This window comes from Oryctolagus cuniculus, chromosome 12, assembly GCF_964237555.1.
Source record: "Oryctolagus cuniculus chromosome 12, mOryCun1.1, whole genome shotgun sequence".
In the NCBI taxonomy this organism is placed as follows: domain Eukaryota; kingdom Metazoa; phylum Chordata; class Mammalia; order Lagomorpha; family Leporidae; genus Oryctolagus; species Oryctolagus cuniculus.
Window position 1 is genome coordinate 96,922,388 of NC_091443.1, and position 22,863 is coordinate 96,945,250.

Here is a 22,863-nt window from a genome sequence, read left to right on the forward strand (position 1 = left end):
GATTCCTGACAATATGTTTTAGATTTCCAATTTCCTCTTCTTTTCTTTAGTCTGACTGTATCCTTTCCTGTTCTCTGTCTTCTAAGTCCGATATTCTCTCTTCTGCTTCACCCATTCTGTTTGTAAGGCTCTCTATTGTGTTTTTCATTTGATCTATTGAATTCTTCACTTCATTATGATTTCTCGTCACTATCACAGTTTCCTGTTGTACTAGTTGTTTTGTTTCATTTTGATTCCTCCTTAATATTTCATTTTCACGAGAGAGATTTTCTACCTTGTCCATTAAGGATTTCTGTAGTTCAAGAATTTGTTTTTGAGAACTTCTTAATGTTCTTATCAATTTTTTGAGATCTGCTTCTTGCATTTCTTCTATCTCATCATCTTCATAATCTTGAATTGGGGTGTCTTTTTCATTTGGGGGCGTCATGGTGACTTCCTTGTTTCTATTATCTCGGTTTTTGCGTTTCTTATTTGGCATATTGGAGATATTTGGTTTCTTCACTGTGGTGCTTTTTCTTGTGATACTATGACTCTAGATCAAGTGGACTGTCTGTTTTTGATGGAGCCTTAGAGGCTTGAGATTGGTGTGGCCTGAGAGCTCTGTTTGGTGTGCCAAAGGTGACACTCCCAGGTTAGGCGTGATAGATCTCTCTCTCTCTCTTTCTTTCTTTTTTTGATTCAAAAGGGAAGTAATTCCGCACAGCTGAACGAAGTTGGAGGTAGTTAGCAGGCAAATGATATACCCACAGGAGCCAGAAATCGGAAGCTCTTTCCCAAGGACCACACAGGGAATCTGTTCTGCCCTCAGGGTGGGCTCAAATTCTCCTTCAGTCTCCCACTGGGTTGCCAAAGTTACGGAATTGTAGCATCTCTGGAGAGTACTCACGTGAATTCTGTGAGTTCTCTCCCCCACCGTCTCTTTTTTCACAGTCTCAGTTCAGTAGCACCACAAATTTACTAGGTCCTAATCTCCTGTTAATTCGCCCCGCCCAGAGTCAGGTTTTTCTGCTAGGCTCAGGGCTGGTGCAGACCTGAGGTCGCTCTGCTTATGACGTATGTCCAAGATGGCGCCTGCTCTTTGTCTTGCTCGCCCTTGAGAGGTGAGTGGAGAGAGAGAAACCCGTGTCCATACCAGTCACCTTTTTTTTCTCTCTCTCTGTCTCTTCCAGTTAGCCTGGAGAACTTTCCCCCCCATCCCCGGGGGTCGTTCCCTCTAGTCTCCTCTCTCCGCTTGCCTGCCGGTGTCTCGGGCTATTGAGGTTCGGCTCACCTCACGTTCCAGCGCTGGTGTGTTGAGTCTGCCGCTGGTGTCCCGAACTGTGGGCTCCCACACTCTCCACGCAGGTCCACTGTGAATCACGCATCCCGGAAGAGTTTCTTCTGCTGTTTCCTCCCCTACTCTTCCTTGAGTCTGCAGTATCTCCACTTTTATTAAACTGTCTCTCCCCGGACTATCAGTGTGCTCCCTTCCTATTCTGCCATCTTGCCTCCTCCCCTTGCAATTTTAATAATGATGAAATAAATAAATTTATTAAAAAAACAGGAAGCCATGAGGACAATAGACAGCCCATAAAAATGATAAGAGAGACACTAGGAAACCAAAATAAGTAAAAAAAAAAAGCAAGGAATCCAAAAGCTGAAATGCTTGAGATATGATAAAAAAATATATACAATTACATGAATCACACCATCTGGCAGGAAGCCAGATAATAACAGACTGAAATTTTTTAAAAAATCCAAATAAAATGTACTATAGGAAAAAAAAAATGAAAGAAACTCTGGCCTGGGCTGTCAGTCATTGTTAGTAGAAGCAGAATTGATTTTATGCAGATTGTACCACCCAAAACTGGCCAAGGAAAAGTTGCTCTAGCATTCCTGATATTTTTTTAAAATCAAAAAGAGAGGCAAACCCATTTTTAATAACTGTTAAATCCTTCTGTTATGCAAAAGGCTTAAATTTAACTTTCACAAATACATATACCAGAATTGTAGGTGTTCTCTGTGTATTTGAAGAAAAAATCTCAGATGTAGGGTGGCTTTTGTATTTAAGGTATGCTATGTCACATGTGTTGTTGTTGATGATAGATTAAATAAATTAATAAGTTGTAAGACAGCAACACATGAGGGGACCACCCCACAGCCATAGGCTAAGGGGGCTGTTAGGAAGTCAAAGAATAAAATAAAACTAGGAAAACAAAAGGTTAAATGCTTGAGCCATGATAAGGAAATAAGACCATATATCCAATTACATGATTCCACCTTCTGGCATGAAGCTAAAAAAATGACAGACCAAAATATAAAAAGCAGGCAAAATAGAATATACCACATGGAAATAAAAAAAAACAAAGAACTGTGGCCTGATATATAATTGAAGTTAGTAGCAACAGAACTGGATTTTTCCAGCTTGTACTACCCAAAACTGACCAATGAAAAGTTGTTCTACCATTTCTCACTTTTTAAAAGGAAAACAAGAAGCAAACTCATTTTCAGTGATCTTCTGTTTTTCAAAAGGCTTATATTTGACTTTACCCAGATACATATATCAGAAGTGTGGGTGTTCTCTGTACTTTTCTGAGAGTAAAAACTCAGTTGTAGGGTCTTTTTTTTAATATAAGTTATAATATGCCCCATATTTTGCTAGTGGTGAAAGATTTAATAAATAAATAAATAAATTTAGAAACAGGAACCCATGAGGTGAACAGCCAAAAACCAAATGATAAGGGACCCACCAGGAAGACAAAACAATTAAAAAAAAGCCAAGGAATGTAACAGGTGAAATGCTTAAGCCATGATAAAAAATAAATATCCAGGGGTCAGTGCTGTGGTATAGCTGGTAAAGCTGCCATCTGCAGTGCCAGTATCCCATATGGGTGCCAGTTAAAGTCCACAGGCTCCACTTCTGATCCAGCTCTCTGCTGTGGCCTGGGAGAGCAGTAGAATAATGGCTCAAGGCGTTGGGCCACTGCCCCCACATAGGAGACCCAGAAGAAACACCTGGCTCCTGGCTTCAGATTGGCACAGCTCCAGCCATTGCAGCCAATTGGGCAGTGAACCAGCGGATGGAAGACCTCTTTTTCTTTCTGTGCCTCTCCTTTTTTCTCTGTGTAACTCTGACTTTCAAATAAATAATTCTTAAAAATATATGTATATTCAATTACATGCATTCCAACATTCAGAGTGAAGACAAAAGTCAACAGATTGAAATTTTTGAAAATCCAAAATAAAATGTACTACATGAAAATTAAAAAAAAAAAATAAAGAAGCAAATAAACTGGCCTGGTCTATTAGCTGTGGTTAGTAGCAACAAAAGCTGTTTTATCCATTTTGTACCACCCAAAACCAACCAATGAAAAGTTGCTCTAGCATTCCTGATTTATTATTATTATTATTATTATTATTATTATTTGACAGGCAGAGTGGACAGTGAGAGAGAGAGACAGAGAGAAAGGTCTTCCTTTTGCCATTGGTTCACCCTCCAGTGGTCGCCGCGGCTGGCGTGCTGTGGCCGGCACACCGTGCTGATCTGATGGCAGGAGCCAGGTGTTTCTCCTGGTCTCCCATGGGGTGCAGGACCCAAGCACTTGGGCCATCCTCCACTGTACTCCCGGGCCACAGCAGAGAGCTGGCCTGGAAGAGGGGCAACCGGGACATAATCTGGTGCCCCGACCGGCACTAGAACCCAGTGTGCCAGCGCCGCAAGGCAGAGGATTAGCCTAGTGAGCCACGGCGCCGGCCCCTGATTTATTTTAAGATTTTATTTATTTATTTGAGAGGTTAGGGTTACAGACAATGAGAGGGAGAGACAGAGAGAGAAAGGTCTTCCATCTGCTGGTTCATTCCCCAAATGGCTGCAATGGCCAGAGCTAAACTGATGTGAAGCTAGGAGCCAGGAGTTTCCTCTGGGTCTCCCACACAGGTGTGGGTTCCCAAGGACTTGGTCATCTTCTACTGCTTTCCCGGGACACAACAGAGAGCTGGATCAGAAGTGGAGCAGCCAGCACTAGAACCAGTGCCCTCATGGGATGCTGGTGCCACAGGCAGAGGATTAATCTACAGCACCACAGAGCCAGCCTCTGTTTTTTTTTTTTTAAAGGAAACTGGTGGCAAACTCATTTTTAATATCTGTAAAAGCCTCCATTCTTTTTTTTTTATTAGACAGGTAGAGTTATAGACAGTGAGAGAGAGACAGAGAAAGGTCTTCCTTCTGTTGGTTCACTCCCCAATGGGCGCCACGGCCATAGCTATGCCAGTCCAAAGCCAGGAGCCAGGTGCTTCCTCCTGGCCTCCCATGTGAGTGCGGGGCCCAAGCACTTGGGCCATCCTCCACTGCCCTCCCGGACCACAGTAGAGAGCTGGACTGGAAGAGGGGCAACTGGGACTAGAACCTGGTGCTCATATGAGATGCCAGTGCTGCAAGTGGAAGATTAACCATGGGAACCACAGCACGAACCCCAATCCTTCTATTCTGCAAAAGGCTTAAATTTAAGTTTTCTCAAATCAATATATCAGAATTGTAGGTCTTCTCTGTACTTCTCTATGCATAAAAGCTACATTCTATCCAAGGTACACTATGTTAAATATGTTGTTAGTGGTGACAGAATAAATAAATATATAGATTTAAAAGACAGAAATCCATGATATGAACAGCACATAGAAGAAGGATAAGGGAGCCACTAGGAAACCAAAACAATAAAAAAAAAAAAAACCCTGAGATATCCAAAAGGTGATATGACTGGTTTTAACTAGTTTCTACCACCCAAAACCAGCCAATGGAAAGCTCCTCTAGCATTGCTAACTTTTTTAAAAGGAATACCAGAGGCAAAATAATTTTAATAACCATAAAATCCTCTGTTCTGTGAAAGGCTTAAATTTAACGTTTGCACATATCAGAAGTATAGATGTTCTCTGTATTTTTCTAAAAATAAAGTATCAGATGTGGAGTGTTTTTTGAATTTTAAGGTATACTACATGAAATGTGTTTGTCGCTCCCCCTCTTCATGGAGGAACGACACTAAACCCTGCCTAGGCTTCATATCCGAGTCACAGCACCATTATGTCGCTCCCCCTCTTCGCGGAGGAATGACACTAAACCCTGCATTGTTCTTTTGTCTGCTCGGCCCTCCCCGGGTTTGCTGCTGGTTCTTCCCGGGTTGGCTACCATCCCTTCCACCTCCGTGGAAGGGCGGTTCCCCCTGCCACTTTCCCCACTTCCGCGGGGGAGCGGCACACCGCTGGCCGGCTCTCTCGGGGCAGCACAGGTGTTCCTTCAGATAGATGTTCCTGGTGCATGTTGTCTCTCTCCTCCTTTATAGTCCTCTTCCACCAAGCCCAACTCTGCTACCCACACGCCGAGTACGCTCCTCTCCTCCAATCAGGAGCAGGTCCTGCTGTTTATTGGTTGAACTGGAGGCAGCTGTGTAGAAGCTGTTTCCTCCTCTCCCAGCGCCATATTGTGGGAGAGCAGATGCATAAAATAAGTCTTAATTCGAGTAACAGTCTAGTCCGAGTTGCTCCCCACAGTGTTGTTTTTGATGAGAGAACAAATAAATAAATTTAAAAAACAGGAATCCATGAGGCAAACAGCCAATAGCCAAGGATAAAGGAGCCACTAAGAAACAAAAACAATAAAAAATGGAAGAATCCAAAAGGTGAAATTCCTCAGCCATGATTAAAAATAGACCATATATCCAATTACATGAATTCCACCATCCAGTGCAAAGCCAAAAAATAACAATAAAATTTTAAAAAATCAAAAACAAGAATTATACTACACAGATTTGTTAAAAACAGAAAAGAATGTAAGAAACTGGGGTTTGCTCTGTTAACCATTGTCAGTTCCAACAGAACTTGCATTATCCAGTTGGTACCATCCAAAACCATCCATCGAAAGTTACTCTAGCATTCTTTATTTTTTTAAATGAAAACTGGAGCCAAACTAATATTTAATAAACATAAAATCATTTGTTCTGCAAATGCCTTTAGTTTAACTTTTCCCAAATACATATATCAGAAGTGTAGGTGTACTCTGTATTTTTACAAAAATGAAATCTCAGATATGGGATGAATTTTTGAATCTTAATTTATACTATGTCAAATATATTGTTGTTGATGACAGAATAAATAAAGAATTAAGTTAAAAAAAATAGAAATCCATGAGAAAACAGCCCATAGGCAAAGCATAAGGGAGCTGCTAGGAAGCCAAAACAATACAACAAAACTAGGACTCCAAATGGTAAAATGCATGAGACATGGTAAAAAAATAAAAGACCATATATCTAGTTACATGTATTTCACCATCTGGTTCATTGCCAAAAAATAACAAATTAAAATTGTAAAAAAGCCAAAATATAATGTGCCACAGAAAGGTAAAAAAAAAAAAAAAAAAAAACAACTATGGCCTGATCTGTAATCCTGGTGAGTAGCAACAGAACTGAATTTTTCTGGTTTGTACCACCCAAAACCAGCCAATGAAAAGTTGCTCTAGCATTCCTCAGTTTTTTAAAATAAAAACTGGAGGCAAACTCATTTTCAATAAGATCCTTTTGTTCTTCACAGGGCTTAAATTTAACTTTTCCCAAATACATACATCAGAAGTGTAGGTATTCCCTGTATTTCTGCAAGCATAAAATCTCCAATGTGAGAGTTTTTTTGGTGTCTAAAGGCTTCCTCTGTCAAAGGTGTTGCTGTTTGTGACATAATAAATAATAAATAAATAAATAAATAAATAAATAAATTTATTATACAGAAAACCATGAGGGGAACAATCCATAGGCAAATGATAAAGCTGTCACTAGGAAGACAAAACAATAAAAAATGAGGAGTCCAAAAGTTGAACTGCCTGAGCAATGATTTAAAAAAAAAATAGGATATCAAATTAAACAAATTCCACCACTTGAGAAGTAGTCAAAATAATTAGAGTAAATTTTTAAAAACCTAGAATAAAATATACCACATGAAAAGAAGAAAGAAAGGAAGAAAGAAAGAAAGAGAACAGACAAACTATGGCCTGATATGTAATCTAGATTACTAGCAACATAACTGTCAGCTGATCTGTAATCATGGTTAGTAGCAATAAAACTGGAGTTTTTGGACTGTACCACCCAAAACCAGCCAATGAAAACTTGCTCTAGCATTCCTAATTTTGTAAAAAGGAAAACCAGTGGCAAATTCATTTTGTATAACCATAAGATCCTTCTGTTCTGCAAAAGGCTTAAATTTAATTGTCCCAGATACATGTATCAGAAGTGTAGATGTTATCTGCATTTTTCTAAGCATAAAATCTAAACTGTGTGGAGTTTTTGTATCATAATGAATAGTATGTCATATATGTTTTATTGATGACAGAATAAATAACTAAATAAATTTATAAAACAGGAGCTCATGATTTTCCCATGATTTTTCCAGCTTGCACCACCTAGAACTCATCAATGAAAAGTTGCTCTAGCATTCCTGATGCTTTTAAAAGAGCTAACTCTTTTAAAAGAATGACCCACCAAATGGAAGACCTCCCTCTCTTTCTGCCTCTCCTTCTCGCTGTGTGTAACTCTAAGTTTCAAATAAATAAATCTTAAAAAAAGAAGTATAGGTGTTCTCTGTATTTTTATTACACTAAAATGTCAAATGGAGGCTAACTTATTTTCCATAACTATAAGATCATTCTGTTTTGCAAAAGATTTAAATTTAAAGTTTTCCAAATACATATAACATGATGACAGAATAAGTAAATAAGTGAATTCAGAAACAAGAACACATGAGGGGAACAGCCCATAGCCAAAGGATATGGGAGTCACTAGGAAGCCAAAACAACAACAACAACACCAATAATAATAATGGAATCCAACATGTGAAATGCCTGAACCATGATAAAAAAAAGTCTGTATATCAAATTACATGAATTCCACAATAAAAAATGACTGAAAAAATAAAAAATTCAAGATAAAATGTACCACATGAATATTTTAAATAAAGCTCTTATCCTTTGGCTATGGGTTGTTATCCTATTGGTTTACTGGTTTTTTAAATTAATTAATTAATTAATCCTGTCATCAACAATACCACATGTGACATTATATACCTTAGATACAAAGTAATACCCTACTTCTGATATTTTATGCTTAGAAAAAACAGGGAATACCTAGGTGGTACAAACCAGGAAAATCCAGTTCTGTTGCTATTATCCACAATGATAGATAAAGCCACAGTTTCTTTGTGTGTGTTTTTTTTATTAATTTCTTGGGGTACATTTAATTTTGGATATTTTACACTTTAGTCTGTTAATATTTTGGCTAGGAGATGGATGGGGATATTCATATAATTAGATATATGGTCTTTTTTATTGTTTTGGCTTCATAGTGGCTCTCTTATAATTTGGAAATATGCTTTTCCACTCAAGTATTCCTGTTTTTAAATTATTTATTCTGTCATCAAAAAGAACGTATTTGACATGCAAAACCTAAAGACACAAAAATACACCCCACATTGGAGATTTTATGCTTAAAAAATATAGATAACACATACACTTCTCATATATGTGTTTGGGAAAAGTTAAATTTTAGCCTTTTGCAGAACAGAAGGATCCTATGATCATTGAATATGAGTTTACCCCAGTTTTTCTTTTCAAAAATTCAAGAATGAGAGGGCAACTTTTGATTCACCTGTTTTTGGTGGTATAAACTGAAAAAATCTGGTTCTGTTGCTACTAAACAGGAATTAGAGATCAGGCCACAACTTTCTTTTATTTGTTTGTTTATTTATTTATTTTTTAAAAGATTTTTATTGATTTATTTGAGAGGTAGAGTTACAGAGAGTGAGAGGGAGAAACAGAGAGAAAGATCTTTTGTCTGTTGGTTCACCCCCCATGGCCATAATGGCCAGAGCTGCACTGATCTGAAGCCAGGAGCCAGGTGCTTCTTCATGGTCTCCCATGTGGGTGCAGGGGCCCAAAGGACTTGGGCCATCCTCCACTGTTTTCCCAGGTCACAGCAGAGAGCTGGGTCGGAAGAGGAACAGCCGGGACTACAACCAGCGCTCACATGGGATGGGGGCACCGTAGGCAGATGATTAACCCACTGCGCCACAGGGCTGGCCCCAACAACTTTCTTTTTCTTCATTTGATACACTTTATTTTGAGTTTTTTAATTTTAAATTTAGTCTTTTTTTTTGGCTTCATGATGGATGATGAAATTCATGTAATTGGATATGTGTTTTTTTTTTTATTATGGGTCAGACATTTTACCTTTTAGATTCCTATTTGTTTTATTGTTTTGGTTTCATAGCAGCTCCCTTATCCTTTGGCTATGGGCTGTTCCAATCATGGGTTCCTGTTTTTTAACTTTATTACTTTATTTATTCTGTCATCAACCATGATAATGTGACATTGAATACCTTAAATATAAAAATACACCCTATATTTGACATTTTATTCTCATCAAAATATAGAGAACACCTCACTTCTTTTTTTAAGATTTATGTATTTATTTGAAACTTTAGAGTTACACATGGAGAGAAGCAGAGGCAGAAAGAGAGAGGGAGGTCTTCCATTCAGTAGTTCACTCCCCACCTGGCCACAATGGCTAGAGCTGAGCTGATCTGAAGCCAGGAGCCAGGAGCTTCTTCCAGGTCTCTCTCATGGGTACAGGGTCCCAAGGACTTGGGCCATCTTATACTGTTTTCCCAGGCCACAGCAGAGAGCTGGATTGGAAGTGGAGCAGCCAGGACTCGAACTGGTGCCCACATGGGATGCCATCACTGCAGGCGCTGGCTTTACCTACTACACCACAGTGCCGGCCCCCACACCTACACTTCTGAAATATGTATATGGGAAAAGTTAAATTTAAGGCTTCTACAGAACAGAAGGTCTTACGGTTATTGAAAATGAGTTTGCGTCCATTGTTCCTTTCTGAAAATCAGAAATGCTAGATCAACTTTTCATTGGCCCGAATTTGGATGGTACATACCCTAAAAATCAAGGTCTGTTGCTACAAACCACTATTATAGATCAGGCTACTTCCTCTTTTTTATTTTTCTTTTTTGTGTGGTAGATTTTATTTTGGCTTTTTAAACTTTTAGTCTGTTACTTTTTGGCTTCACTCAGATTTTGAATTCATGTAATTGGATATTTGGATTTTTTTTAATCTTGATTCAGGCATTTCACTTATTGGATTCCTAGGTTTGTTTTCTTGTTTTGGCTTCCTAAAAGCTCTCTTATCTTTTGGCTATGGGCTATTCCAATCATGAGTTCTTGTTTTTTAAGTTTATTTATTAATTTATTCTGTCATCAATAACCACACATGTACATTGTATTCCTTAAATACAAAAATAGCATCAATCTGAGATTTTATTCTTAGAAAAACACTTCTGAAATACATATTTGGGAAAAGTTTAAGTCTTTTGAAGAATAGAATGACCTTAGGTTTATTGAAAATAAACCTAAAATATAAGCATGATAGTGGAAATTCATTAATTAATTAATCCATACAGGTAGAGCCAATTGATTTTCCATTAAACTGCTCAAACTATGCACTGGAAAAAAGTATAATCTATTCAATCAGTGGTGCTGGCAAAATTCGATGCATATATGTAGAACTGAATATTACAGAACTATAAAAAATAAAATCTGTTATCAGCATCAAAATCGTAGCAACTGGAGGATTTCATGCTCAGTGAAATGACCCTGACAAAGAAAGACAAATATTAGATGTTCTCCTTTATATATGGGAGCTAAAATTTTCTTTTAAAAAAATCAGACAACAACAAAAGAAAAACAGAAAAGAAACTAATGCCTGTGTGTATCAGTATTGCTGCAAATATAGTTTTGTCAAACTTTCTTTTATATCTTTGTCAAATTGTTATGAATGATATGCTACTATAATTTTAATAATTCATGCTCATTTTAAAATTTACTGTGTGATGACTGTAGTAGACATTCTTATAGAAACCTTTGATTTAATAAATAAAAATTTCATAAGTACAACTTTTGGATTATAGCAGGTCTTCCCCCCCATACCTGCCCTCCCACCCGCAAACCATCCCAACTCCTATTCCTTCTTCCAACCCATTCTTCATTGAGATTCATTTTTAATTATCTTTATACACAGACTATCAACTCTATACTAAGTAAAGATTTCAACAGACTGCACCCACACAGACACACAAAGTTAAAAGTACTGTTTGAAGACTAGTTTTATTGTTAATTTTCATAGTACAACACATTAAGGAGAGAGGTCCTACATGGGGAGCAAGTGCACAGTGACACCTGTTGTTGATTTAACAGCTGACACTCTTCTATTTGACATCAGTGATCACCCTAGGCTCTTGGTCATGAGCTGCCAAGGCTATGGAAGCCTCGAGTCCACAAATTCCAACATTATTTAGACAAGGCCATAATCAAAGTGGAAGTTCCCTCCTCCCTTCAGAGAAAGGTACTGACCTCTTTGGCGGCCCTTTCTTTCCCTGGGATCTCACTCTTAGAGATCTTTCATGTGAGTGATTTTTTTGCCAAAGTGTCTTGGCTTTCCATGCCTGAAATGCTCTCATGGGCTTTTTAGCCAGATCTGAATGCTTTAAGGGCTGATTCCAAGGCCAGAGTGCTCTTTAGGGTATCTGTCATTCTATGAGTCTGCTGGGTAGCCTGTTTCCCATGTTGGATCATTCTCTCCTTTTTCATTCTATCTATTGTTTTTAGCAGACACTTGGTCTTATTTATATGATCCCTTTGACACTTAATGCCATCTTACTAGTTAAAGTGATCAGTTTAAGTTCATAACTGATCATAAAGATAGGACTTTTTTTGTTTGATTAATGTTATTGCCCTTGCCTATATTCTTCCTTACTAGCTGAACTCTTTATTGAGTGGACTATAAAGCTCTTCTGAGATAAATTAAAAAATACACTATTTCAAAAATAAAAGATTTAAAAAGAATGATCAACCCTCACTTTTAAAATTTTTGGCTTGTTAAGAATAGTGTACAAATTGAAATGTCTCTGTAGTGATTCTCAAAACCAATAAAATCTCAAATATGAAAAAAAGCTTATCTTGTATTCATTGTATTGCTCTGATGCAATACAACTGCATTCAATTGCAATACAATTGCTATTCAATTTCACATACACATGAAAACATACTACCATTTTTCTTAATTAAAGGAAACAATCTCAAATAAATGTCCATCACCAACTTAAAACACAGCATAGTAGCCTTTAGACTGAACATGACAAGACAGAACAGTTCAGTTACCTACAGGTTCTGTTTTTGCTTGCATTAATTAACCATTTTCAAATACCATAATATTAGTTGTGACATTAATCATTTAAAACCCCTTAACTTTATACACCTAATAACATATTGGTATTTTTACTTAAATGTTATCAACAAGAGTGGTACATATTTATGGGCTAGTGTGACATTTCAATACTCATATAAAATTTGTACGGACCAAGTCTACATTAATCGTTCGACACTATTGTATGGACAGAGCCTTGAGCTCCTTTATTTCATTTTCTAACAACAAATATAATGGATCACTGTGAGCTGCACACATCCCCCTGTATGGTTCTAGGAAATTACTCAGTAATCTACTGCTACTGCGATAATCATCCATATCCATTTTCCACCTACTTTTAATATTGCAATTGGTTTCAAAAGCAAAACAGAGAATTAATAAGGGGGAGGGGGAGGTAGGTGGGAGGAAGGGAGAGAGAGAGAGAAGAAGAGAGAGAGAGAGAGAGATAAAGACACAACCCATCTAGTAGTTCATTACCTGAATGCCCAAAATACTCAGGGCTGATCTGACCCAGGCTGAAGCTGGGAGATGGTCTCCAATGTGGTAGCAAGAATCCAACTACTTAAGCCATCACTGGCTGCCACTGGTATCCTGAGCATTGTCCTTCCCATTATGCCAAATGTCTACCCTTCAAAAAACTTTCGGACATACCCTCATATAGCCCTGGCTTCCAGAGGAGGCGGCCACAGTCCCTTGTCTTGACCCCATCACTGCATGGTCTCTACTCCCAAATCACCACACATGCCAAGCTCCTGATCAACTCCAGCCACAGCATCTGGTTTAATGGATCCAACTGAAGACACGGGAAATCCTGGCCCATCAGGGTTACCAAACATGCAGTCACTGGACATAAAGGCCCACATCTGAGGCAGAAGCAACCTGGATAACCACATGTCCAAAACTGAAACTGCATCATTGTTACACCACATATTAAAATCAACTCAAAATGAACTGCAAGTCCACACAGAAGATCTGAACACTTACAACTTATAAAATAGAAAAGTCCTTGACATTAGCCTCAAGAGTGGTTGCTTATGTGTTAGCAACTAAAGCACAGAGAGCAAAAGCAAATATAAGGAAATGAAATTACAACAAAAAGCAGTCAAGCAAAGATCAATGAAATGAAAGGCAAACCAATGAATATGAGAAAATATTAGCAAACCAGATGTGTGATCAAGGGAGTAATACAAGCATACCACTAAGAAGCAAAGAACACAATTAAAAAAGGACAAAGGACTGAATCAATGTTTTCCAACAAAGACATACAATGTACCCAGTGGGTATGTGAACAAGTTCTGAACATTGCTATCATCCGCATAATGCAAATCAAGATGACAATGGTTATCACCTCATATCTGTTAAATGGCTACTATTAAAAAGTTAAAAGATAACAAGTATTGGGCAAAATGTAGATAAAACAGAAAGCACAGTATTGGAGGGAATGTAAATTGTACCGTCCACTATGAAAAGCAATATGGAAGTTCCTCAAATGAAATTTAAAAAGGAACAACCTTTAATAGCCATGAATTCAAAAGAAAATCACCATCTCAAAGAACTGTCTGCACCCCCACATTCACTTCAGCATCATTCACAATTCCATGATATGGAAATAACCCAAATGTTTGCTGATGGACCCATAAGGTAAAATGGGATACACACACAGTGGAATCCTCGCCAACCTTAAAAAGAAAGGGAATACTACTTTAACTTGTCACAAGATGGATCCAAAAGTATGGAACTATAGGACATTACAATGAGTGAAACAAGACACAGAAATAAGAAATACTACATGAGCACACTTACATGTGGAATATACAAAAGTCAAACTAACACAGGGAGCAGGATGGTGTTTGTGATGAACTGGAAGCATGAAAATGAAGAGATGTTAGTCACAAGGTACAAATACATGGTTATGGTGCTGGAGCTGGGGTGTTTTTAAAAGCCTGAGCTTCCACCTGGACTGCCAGCATCCCATATGGGCACAAGACCGAGTCCCAGATGCTCCACTTCCCATTCACCTCCCTGCTAATGTGCCTGGCAAAGCACTAGAAGATGACCCCACAACTTGGGCCCCTGTGCCAAAGCGGGAGACCTGGGGACAGCCCTGCCACTGAGGACATTTGAGGAGTGAAATAATGCATGAGATGAGATATCCCTCATCCTCTCTCTCTGTCTCTGTCTTACTCTCTTCTCTCTTTCCTGCCTTTCTATATTTTTTTGTGACAGGTGGAGTTATAGACAGGAGAGAGAGAGACAGAGAAAGGTCTTCCTTCCATTGGTTCACCCCCCAAAATGGCCTCTACAGCTGGTGCTGCACTGATCCAAAGCCAGGAGGCAGGTGCTTCCTCCAGGTCTCCCATGCGATTGCAGGGCCCAAGCACTTGGGCCATCCTCCACTGCCCTCCCGGGCCACAGCAGAGAGCTGGACTGGAAGAGGAGCAACCAGGACTAGAACCTGGTGCCCATATGGGATGCCGGCGTCGCAGGCAGTGGATTAACAAAGTGAGCCACAGCGCTGGCCCCTGCCTTTCAAATACATCTTACAAAAATCAAATTTACAATTATGAGCTAAGTTTTAAAAATCTAATACATACCCCAGGTAACCAGTTCACACTATATTCTGTACTTGTAATTTCCTAGGTCAGTATTCTTAAAAAAACACTATGAAAATGATAGGAGTGTAAGTGAGAGGGCAGATATGGTAGGAAGAATTACTATGCTGCTAAAGATGTATTTATTGAATGCATAAAATACGTGTACCTTAAAAAAAGCTTTCTGGGAAAATACATAAATAAAATGAGATAAGTTTAAGAAATACAGTAAGAGTGATAAATTTGTTAAGTAGCTTCACTGTACTAATCCTTTCATACTGTATTGTAAGAACCAGGAGAGTCGAAAGGTTTGTGTGAAAACGCAATATATAGATCAGACTCATATAGAAACACATATTGTGTGCCTTGAATATATACAATTTTTGTTTCTCACTTATACTGTTATAAGGCTAGAAAATAACGCATGCAAAAATAGATTCCTATACTTAAAATGCAAATAAAAATTTAAAAACTTAGGTTAATATTGTGGGGTTTTGGTAGGCTTCATGGGCTAGAAATGATTTTTAAAACATTCATGATCAGACGAGATCGGGTGCGTTCAGGATGGTATGGCCGTAGACTATACTATACAGCAGTCAAAAACAACGAAACCCAATCATTTGCAACAAGATGGAGGAATTTGGAAAACATCATGCTGAGTGAATTAAACCAGTCCCAAAGGGACAAGTATCATATGTTCTCACTGATCGGCGACAACTAACTGAGCACAAAAGGGGAAACTTGTTGAAGTGAAATGGACACTATGAGAAACAGTGACTTGATCAGCTCTTGTACTGACAGTTGATGTACAATGTAATACTTTATCGGTTTTAGTATTTTTTTTGTTCTAGTACCATTGGTTGAACTCTGTAATTAACACACAATTATTCTTAGGTGTTTAAATTTTAACTGAAAAGTGATCCCTGTTAGGAATTTGGAAAACATTATGTTGAGTGAAATAAGCCAATCCCAAAGGGGCAAATACCACTTGTTCTCCTTGATAGGTGACAACTAACTGAACACCAAAAAGGAAACCTGTTAAAGTGAAATGAACACTATGAGAAATGATGACTTGATCAGCCCTCACGCTGACTGTTGATGAGCAACTTAATATGTTATCCCTCTTAGTATTTTTTTTGTTTGTTCTACTTAATACTTTTGGTTGAATACTGTAATCAATACACAATTATTCTTAAGTGCTAAAACTTAACTGAAAAGTGATCACTGTTAAATATAAGAGTGGGAATAAGAGAGGGAAGAGATGTGCAATTCAGGACATGCTCAAGCTGACTTACCTCAAATGGTAGAGTTAGAAACATACCAGGGGATTCCAATTCAATCCCATCGAGGTGGCATGTACCAAGGCCATCTCACTAGTCCCAGTGATCAATTTCTGTTCACAATTGATCATAATGATAGGAATAAGAACCAAAGGGATCACATAAACAAGAATAGTGTCTGCAAATACTAGCTGATAGAATCAAAAAGGGAGAGAATGATCCAACATGGGAAGTGAGATACACAGCAGACTCATAGAATGGCAGATGTCCTAAACAGCACTCTGGCCTCAGAATCAGCCCTTAAGGCATGTGGATCCAGGTGAAAAGCCCATGAGAGTATTTCAGGCATGGAAAGCCAAGACACTCTGGGGGAAAAAAAAAAAAAAACCTAAATGAAAGATCTCCGCGAGTGAGATCCCAGTGGAAAGAACGTGTCATCAAAGAAGGAGGTACCTTTCTCTGAAGGGAGGAGAGAACTTCCACTTTGACCATGGCCTTGTCTAAATATGATCACAGTCGGTGAACTCAGGGGGCTTCCATAGCCTTGGCAGCTCATGACAAGAGCCTAGGGTGATTACTGAGGCCATAAACAAGCGTGTCAATTTGTTAAGTCAACAACAGGAGTCACTGTGCACTTACTCCTCATGTAGGATCTCTGTCATTAGTGTGCTGTACATTGAGATTTAATGCTATAACTAGTACTCAAACAATATTTTTCACTTTATGTTTCTGTGTGGGAGCAAACTGTTGAAATCTTTACTTAATGTATGCTAAACTGATCTTCTGTATATAAAGAGAATCAAAAATAAATCTTGATGTGAATGGAAGGGGAGAGGGAGTGGGAAAGGGGAGGGTAGAGGGTGGGAGGGACATTATGGGGGGAAGCCATTGTAATCCAAAAGCTATACTTTGGAAATTTATATTCATTAAATAAAAGTTAAAAAAAAGAAAAAAAAAGTAGATAATTCATGATATGGGCTGGCATTTTGGCATAGCAGGTGAGGCCAACAAATGCAATGCCAGCATCCCATATGGGGACCAGTTCCAGTCCCAGTTGCTCCATTTCTGATCCAGCTCTCTGCTACAGTTTCAGAAAGCAGTAAAGGATGGTCCAAGTCCTTGGGCCCTTGCACCCACGTGGCAGACCTGAAAGAAGCTCCTGGTTCCTGGCTTCAGATCAGCGCAGTTCTGGACATTGCCACCATCTGGGGTGTGATCCAGCAGATAGAAGACCTCTCTCTCCGCCTCTCTTTCACTCTCTGTGTAACTCGGACTTTCAATTAAATAAATCTTAAGAAATTATTCATGAACTTGACTAAACTAATTTTTTTATTTGATGAATATAATTTCAAAAGTACGACTTATGGATTACAATGGCTTCCCCCCCATAACGTCCCTCCCACCCGCAACCCTCCCCTTTCCCACTCCCTCTCCCCTTCCATTCACATCAAGATTCATTTTCGATTATCTTAATATACAGAAGATCAGCTTAGTATACATTAAGTAAAGATTTCAACAGGACTAAACTAAATTTCAGGCAGTTTCTATTTTGAAAATAAAGATTCAGGATTTCTATCAAGAGAATATTTAAGACAATATCCACGTAACATATTACACTGCCATCTCACCTCCCTCAAACTGAAAACTCAGAAATAGAAAAGGAAAGGAAGTGTATCTGAAGGAAATAGGAAAGTGAAAAGTGAAATGAGAACTATAAATTACTATATGTTATTCTACCACCCAGGTGTGTACATTCCTATGTGCATGTAACACAGTTACATATTACAGGCAGGTTGAGAATTCCCCAATTAAGCTATGGAACTGAAAATGCAGGCCCTGCTTCATCAGCATGTGACCAGTGACACTGCAACTGTACCAAACTCTAAAGAGTACACTCCCTGCTATCCAAATTCCTACTGGATTTAACTTGAATTTGTATCCTGTAAATGAAGTCTGATAGGAAGATGGGGCAAGTGCACAGTCTGAGTTCTCACTGACTCACCGGGACAGGTCTTGGTCACAGTCCTCAGGCTCACTGCCCTAAAAAGCCTTCCATTTCCCATCACTGGTGACCACTATGGCCCTTGGTTCAAAGCAACACTTGGTTGTGGGCACATTATGTATAGAGAACACACGTTTGGGGAGGCACCATGGTAGTTTCTCACCTAAACTCAATCTAAATTCCTAGGGTTTCCATATTGAAATGCATGACAATTTTTAAACAACACAATCAATTTTCAGTTCCTACTAGGAGCTACACATTATGGAGTTAGTTCTGTCAAGGTTTAGAATTTACACTTTCCTATAATTTTCACAATGAAATTCTTGTAGTTTATTTTGTAATCACAAGAAAGGAAGGAGGAAGGAGGGCAGGATGCTAGGGAGAGGAGGGAAAGGTGCCAAGTACATGCTCTATGTTCACCTTTATATAAATAAAAATTATTAAAAAAAGAAATTTAGCTGTGAAAACTGCAAGAGGAAATATACAAACCAAATGGAGATACCATGTATTTAAGTTGAAGAACAAACCAAAACATGGCAATACCAAAATATTAACCCAGGATGCTCACAGCAGTATGGCAGGGCCTTCCCCATGGAATGAGTAGCAGCACAGGCCTACAGCATCTTAGTCACCAGGGGTGGAGCCTCTGCTAGGGTCAGGGGTGCTCACACTGGACTTGCTTCACTGGATCAATAGGTGGCAATGTCTTCACCGATCAGGTTGCTTTAGAACCCATTTTCATAAATGGCAGGACCCCAGCAGATATCATGAAGTATTTCTCTGGAAAACTGTGGATCCCATTACACTGATCATGGTATCCCTATGTACCTCCAAAATTTAGGGGTCTGCCAAGAATTACTCAAATTCTACCTGCACAGAGCAGAGGGCTATACACCATGAACATTAGTCTACCACAAGAATATTTCTTGGGGACGGCACTGCGGCATAGCAGGAAAAGCTTCTGCCTGCAGTGCCGGCATCTCATAAGAGCACTGGTTTGAGTCCCCACTGCTCCACTTCCGATCCAGCTCTCTGATATGGCCTAGGAAAGTGGAAGATGGCCCAAGTGCTTGGGCCCCTGCACCCACGTGAGAGACCCAGAAGAAGCTCCAGGCTCCTGGCTACATATCAGCTCAGCTCTGGCAATTGTGGCCCTACGGGGAGTGACCCAGCAGACTCTCTCTCTGCCCCTGCCTCTCTATATCTCTGTCTTTCAAATAGTTAAATAAATCTTAAAAAACCTTTCTTTCCCCATTTGACACTCACATGTCATCTTCCACAGTAATCAGGTGGGGAAATCAAGCAAGGTGATTCATTAGTGTAGGAGGGGTTACCAATCACATAGTGTCTGTTGAAGCAGCAATTTTAAATTTAAAGTCATATGTAAGAAAATGTTTACAAAGTTTAAATGTCTTTGAAAGCAGCACTCTGAAAACTACACATATACCAATTCATTGAAGGATTTCCTGGACTCCATGCCTGTTCTCTCACTACAGCACTTCAGTAGAAAGCTTTATAATATTTGCAATATTGAACTGCAAGTCACAGTTTCAGTTTTTCCATTCATAATTATTGAGGCCTACATAACTCACAAACAAAATTGTATAAAGGTGAAACAAAGGCATTGTTTGCAGCAAACTCTCCATCTAGTTTTCCCCCAGAGATATGACTTTCATTAAACAGAGGAAAAGCATCTTAAGATGTTTGGCATAAACCACTCGAATTTTGGAATCTCCCCAGAAAGTTTCTATATTTTAACTTCTTATTAGTAGTACATTAGAAATTGCTAGCCGAGGATTTTTGTGGGAAATGCTAAAGTTTTATGGTGGTCACAGGAGCAGAGGTGTGGAAAACGTGACAGAATTGAGACATAAAAGTGAAAAGCAAAAGAATCACATATTCATGTGGCTTTGAGAAGGGTGTAGGGACCAGCCAGCCTTTGAGATGCCTGGTGACTGTTATCAGAGAACATCTGTGGATGGGGAGCATGAGAAAACAAAAGAACAGATTTTTCTTGTTGTGTTGTGTGTAAGAGAAAAGAATTATGGAATCAAGGAACCAAGCTCTAAAATAGCCAAAACGAGAAAACTGTGGGCAATATTAACAGGTCTAGCTAATGATGGGAGTAAAAGCCAAGACCTTCCTGAAACACAGTACAGAGATAAGGCTGTCTAGGATGGGAAGACCAGTGAGAACAAACACCTGGACTTAACATGAGGTCATTTCAACTTCTAGATTTGAACAATCAGCACTAACAGGAACACCAAGAGCGGATACTGAGTAAACTGGAACATCCATGAGGACTTGCACCAAGGGGCTGTTTCAGAGTAGTCACTGGTCAGCATCTCATACAATGAGGATCAAGGAATGATCCCTGGGTGTCAACACTAGTAACTGCTAACCAGAAGGAAGGAAGACTTAATTCACCACATACTGTAAGAACCAAACCACAGAACACAATACCTACAGATTTTGAAATTTTGTGTTGTTTGAAACACAGGGACAAATAGGGATTTCATTTCATCAACTGAAGTTTTAGAACCAATTATATGGCAACCATTGTGGATACTGTGCAGAAACAATGCCCCTGCCTTCTCAGACCTAAAAATGGTCTAGAAATATCATAATCCAAATGATTTCAATATTTCAAAATCTAATTTAGAAGTAAAAAGAACCTCTACTGAGTTATTCAGAACCTTACAGTTTTATAACTGAAACGAATATACTTAGGAAGTAATGCTTACTACTAGAAATTTCGGTGCCATCCTCGGATCTAGGTGCCTCTGATGATAAACAGAGTCCTCATATGCCTAGTTAATGCAATAATATGATTGGGATATGTAAATTTTACATGATATGTCTCCCCATATAACCATATTCATTAACACAACAGAACAATGTATTCCTCAGGAACTTTTTCATAAAATTAGGGAACACTGGATATCACAGAGGCAGAATTAGAATTCAGTGGGGCAGTGACAACAATATACAACCATCTTTTTGGGGTTATCACTCAATGCTATCACTGCTGTGTTGGAGAACCCTTAATGAAAACTGAGATAAACCATCTAAGCAAATTAGGAAAAACAGGAAGCAAATCTTGCAAGCAGGAACTACCGTTTTGGTGACCAGATCCATTTTCTCAGCTCCTATACACTAAGTAGAACTATAAATCCAGAAAATAAAACAAGAGACCTGGAAATTCACATAGTTGCTGGGCATCTAAATTGCCTACCCAAAAGAAGATGACTCACCTGCTGGTTCACCTATCCTGGCATCAGAATTTAGCCAGGTAGGCTCACACCTCCTGGAACTGTACATGATACCTCCAAGCACATATATGTTTTAAATATAAAATTTAAAATCTATTTAGAACATATGATATTAAATTTATAATATAGAAGTATATGAATTATATGCACAAGCATTTCAAGAAGACTCACCAGGTGAGGATGGACAAACCTGAGGGTCCTGTTGAATCTACTGCCACTCCTCTGACACTGGCAGCCTGGCCCTTCCTGCAAGTATTGCTCTTGGCTGCTCACCTCCTTGTTCTTAGAGCCAGGGCTTAGCACATGTTCCAATGAAGAGCTCCATGACGCTGGACACAAAGAAGAGAAAAGGGAAACAGCAACACTGAGTAACCTTTTTATAAACTCGGTATTCAACGGCATACATCAAGTCTGATTGGATTACCTCCAGGCTCCAACCAATCAGAAAACAAAGACCAAGCCTGTGCAGGCTTGCACAGAGGGTGTGGCTCCAGGCTTCTCCTGAGCTCCTGCTGTCTGTCCCAAGTAGGCAGTGAGGCCAGGCTCCAGTGTAGTGGGGCCACAAGTTGATTGTTTCTTTCACTTCTGTCACGGAATTTATTCCACCATTCGATCTACTTTTTTTATTTTTTTTATTTTTGACAGAGTGGACAGTGAGAGAGAGAGACAGAAAGAAAGGTCTTCCTTGTGCCGTTGGTTCACCCTCCAATGGCTGCCGCGGCCGGTGCACTGCAGCCGGCACATTGCACTGATCCGAAGCCAGGAGCCAGGTGCTTCTCCTGGTCTCCCATGAGGGTGCAGGGCCCAAGGACTTGGCCCATCTTCCACTGCACTCCTGGGCCATAGCAGAGGGCTGGCCTGGAAGAGGGGCAACTGGGACAGAATCCGGCGCTCTGACCGGGACTAGAACCCGGTGTGCCAGCAGCATAAGGCAGAGGATTAGCCTATTGAGCCGCGGCGCTGGCCCACCATTCAATCTAAAATTTGACAGAGTTTTTCTCTCTAGGTATAGTACATACTCATCTGCTTTTTCTCCTTAGAGTGCTCAAATAAAGTGAAATTGCTTTTATATGACTCCTGCATTGGGCGTGGTGGTTGTTTTTCAACTACTTGATTACAGAAAGAAAACAAGTATGGGATGTTGGCATTACAGGTGGTGGCTTAACCCACTGTACCATAACACTAGCCCCTATCCACAGAATTTTAGAAGCCCAATGAGTCAGAAAATAGATGTGCAAGGAATGGAAATATACAGTTTCGGTAAGTCTGAATTATTTTTATTGCAGTAAAAAAGAAAACACATAGATATTTCAACTAGGTGATGAGGTGTCAGATATCACACAAATGATTCATTTAGCATCATCGTTACCACTGCTGTATCTTTTCTTCTAACAACTGGTTTGGACACTTGCTTTAAATGTGTGGCCAACCTTGGAA

General features: G+C 39.2%; 1 protein-coding gene and 1 long non-coding RNA gene across 5 annotated transcripts in view; one reads left to right on the plus strand and one right to left on the minus strand.

The window, feature by feature from the left end:
• Window positions 1–22,863, minus strand: part of LOC103346435 (neuroblastoma breakpoint family member 4) — a 1,612,367-nt gene that overhangs the window by 1,406,878 nt on the left and 182,626 nt on the right. Inside the window, exon 16 of the long non-coding RNA XR_011380966.1 lies at window positions 21,598–21,755. This is a non-coding gene — a long non-coding RNA (neuroblastoma breakpoint family member 4). The remainder of the gene's footprint in view (window positions 1–21,597; window positions 21,756–22,863) is intronic.
• LOC103345879 (protein sidekick-1) overlaps window positions 1–22,863 on the plus strand; it is a 694,014-nt gene that overhangs the window by 87,656 nt on the left and 583,495 nt on the right. The gene's annotated exons all lie outside the window — the stretch shown is intronic.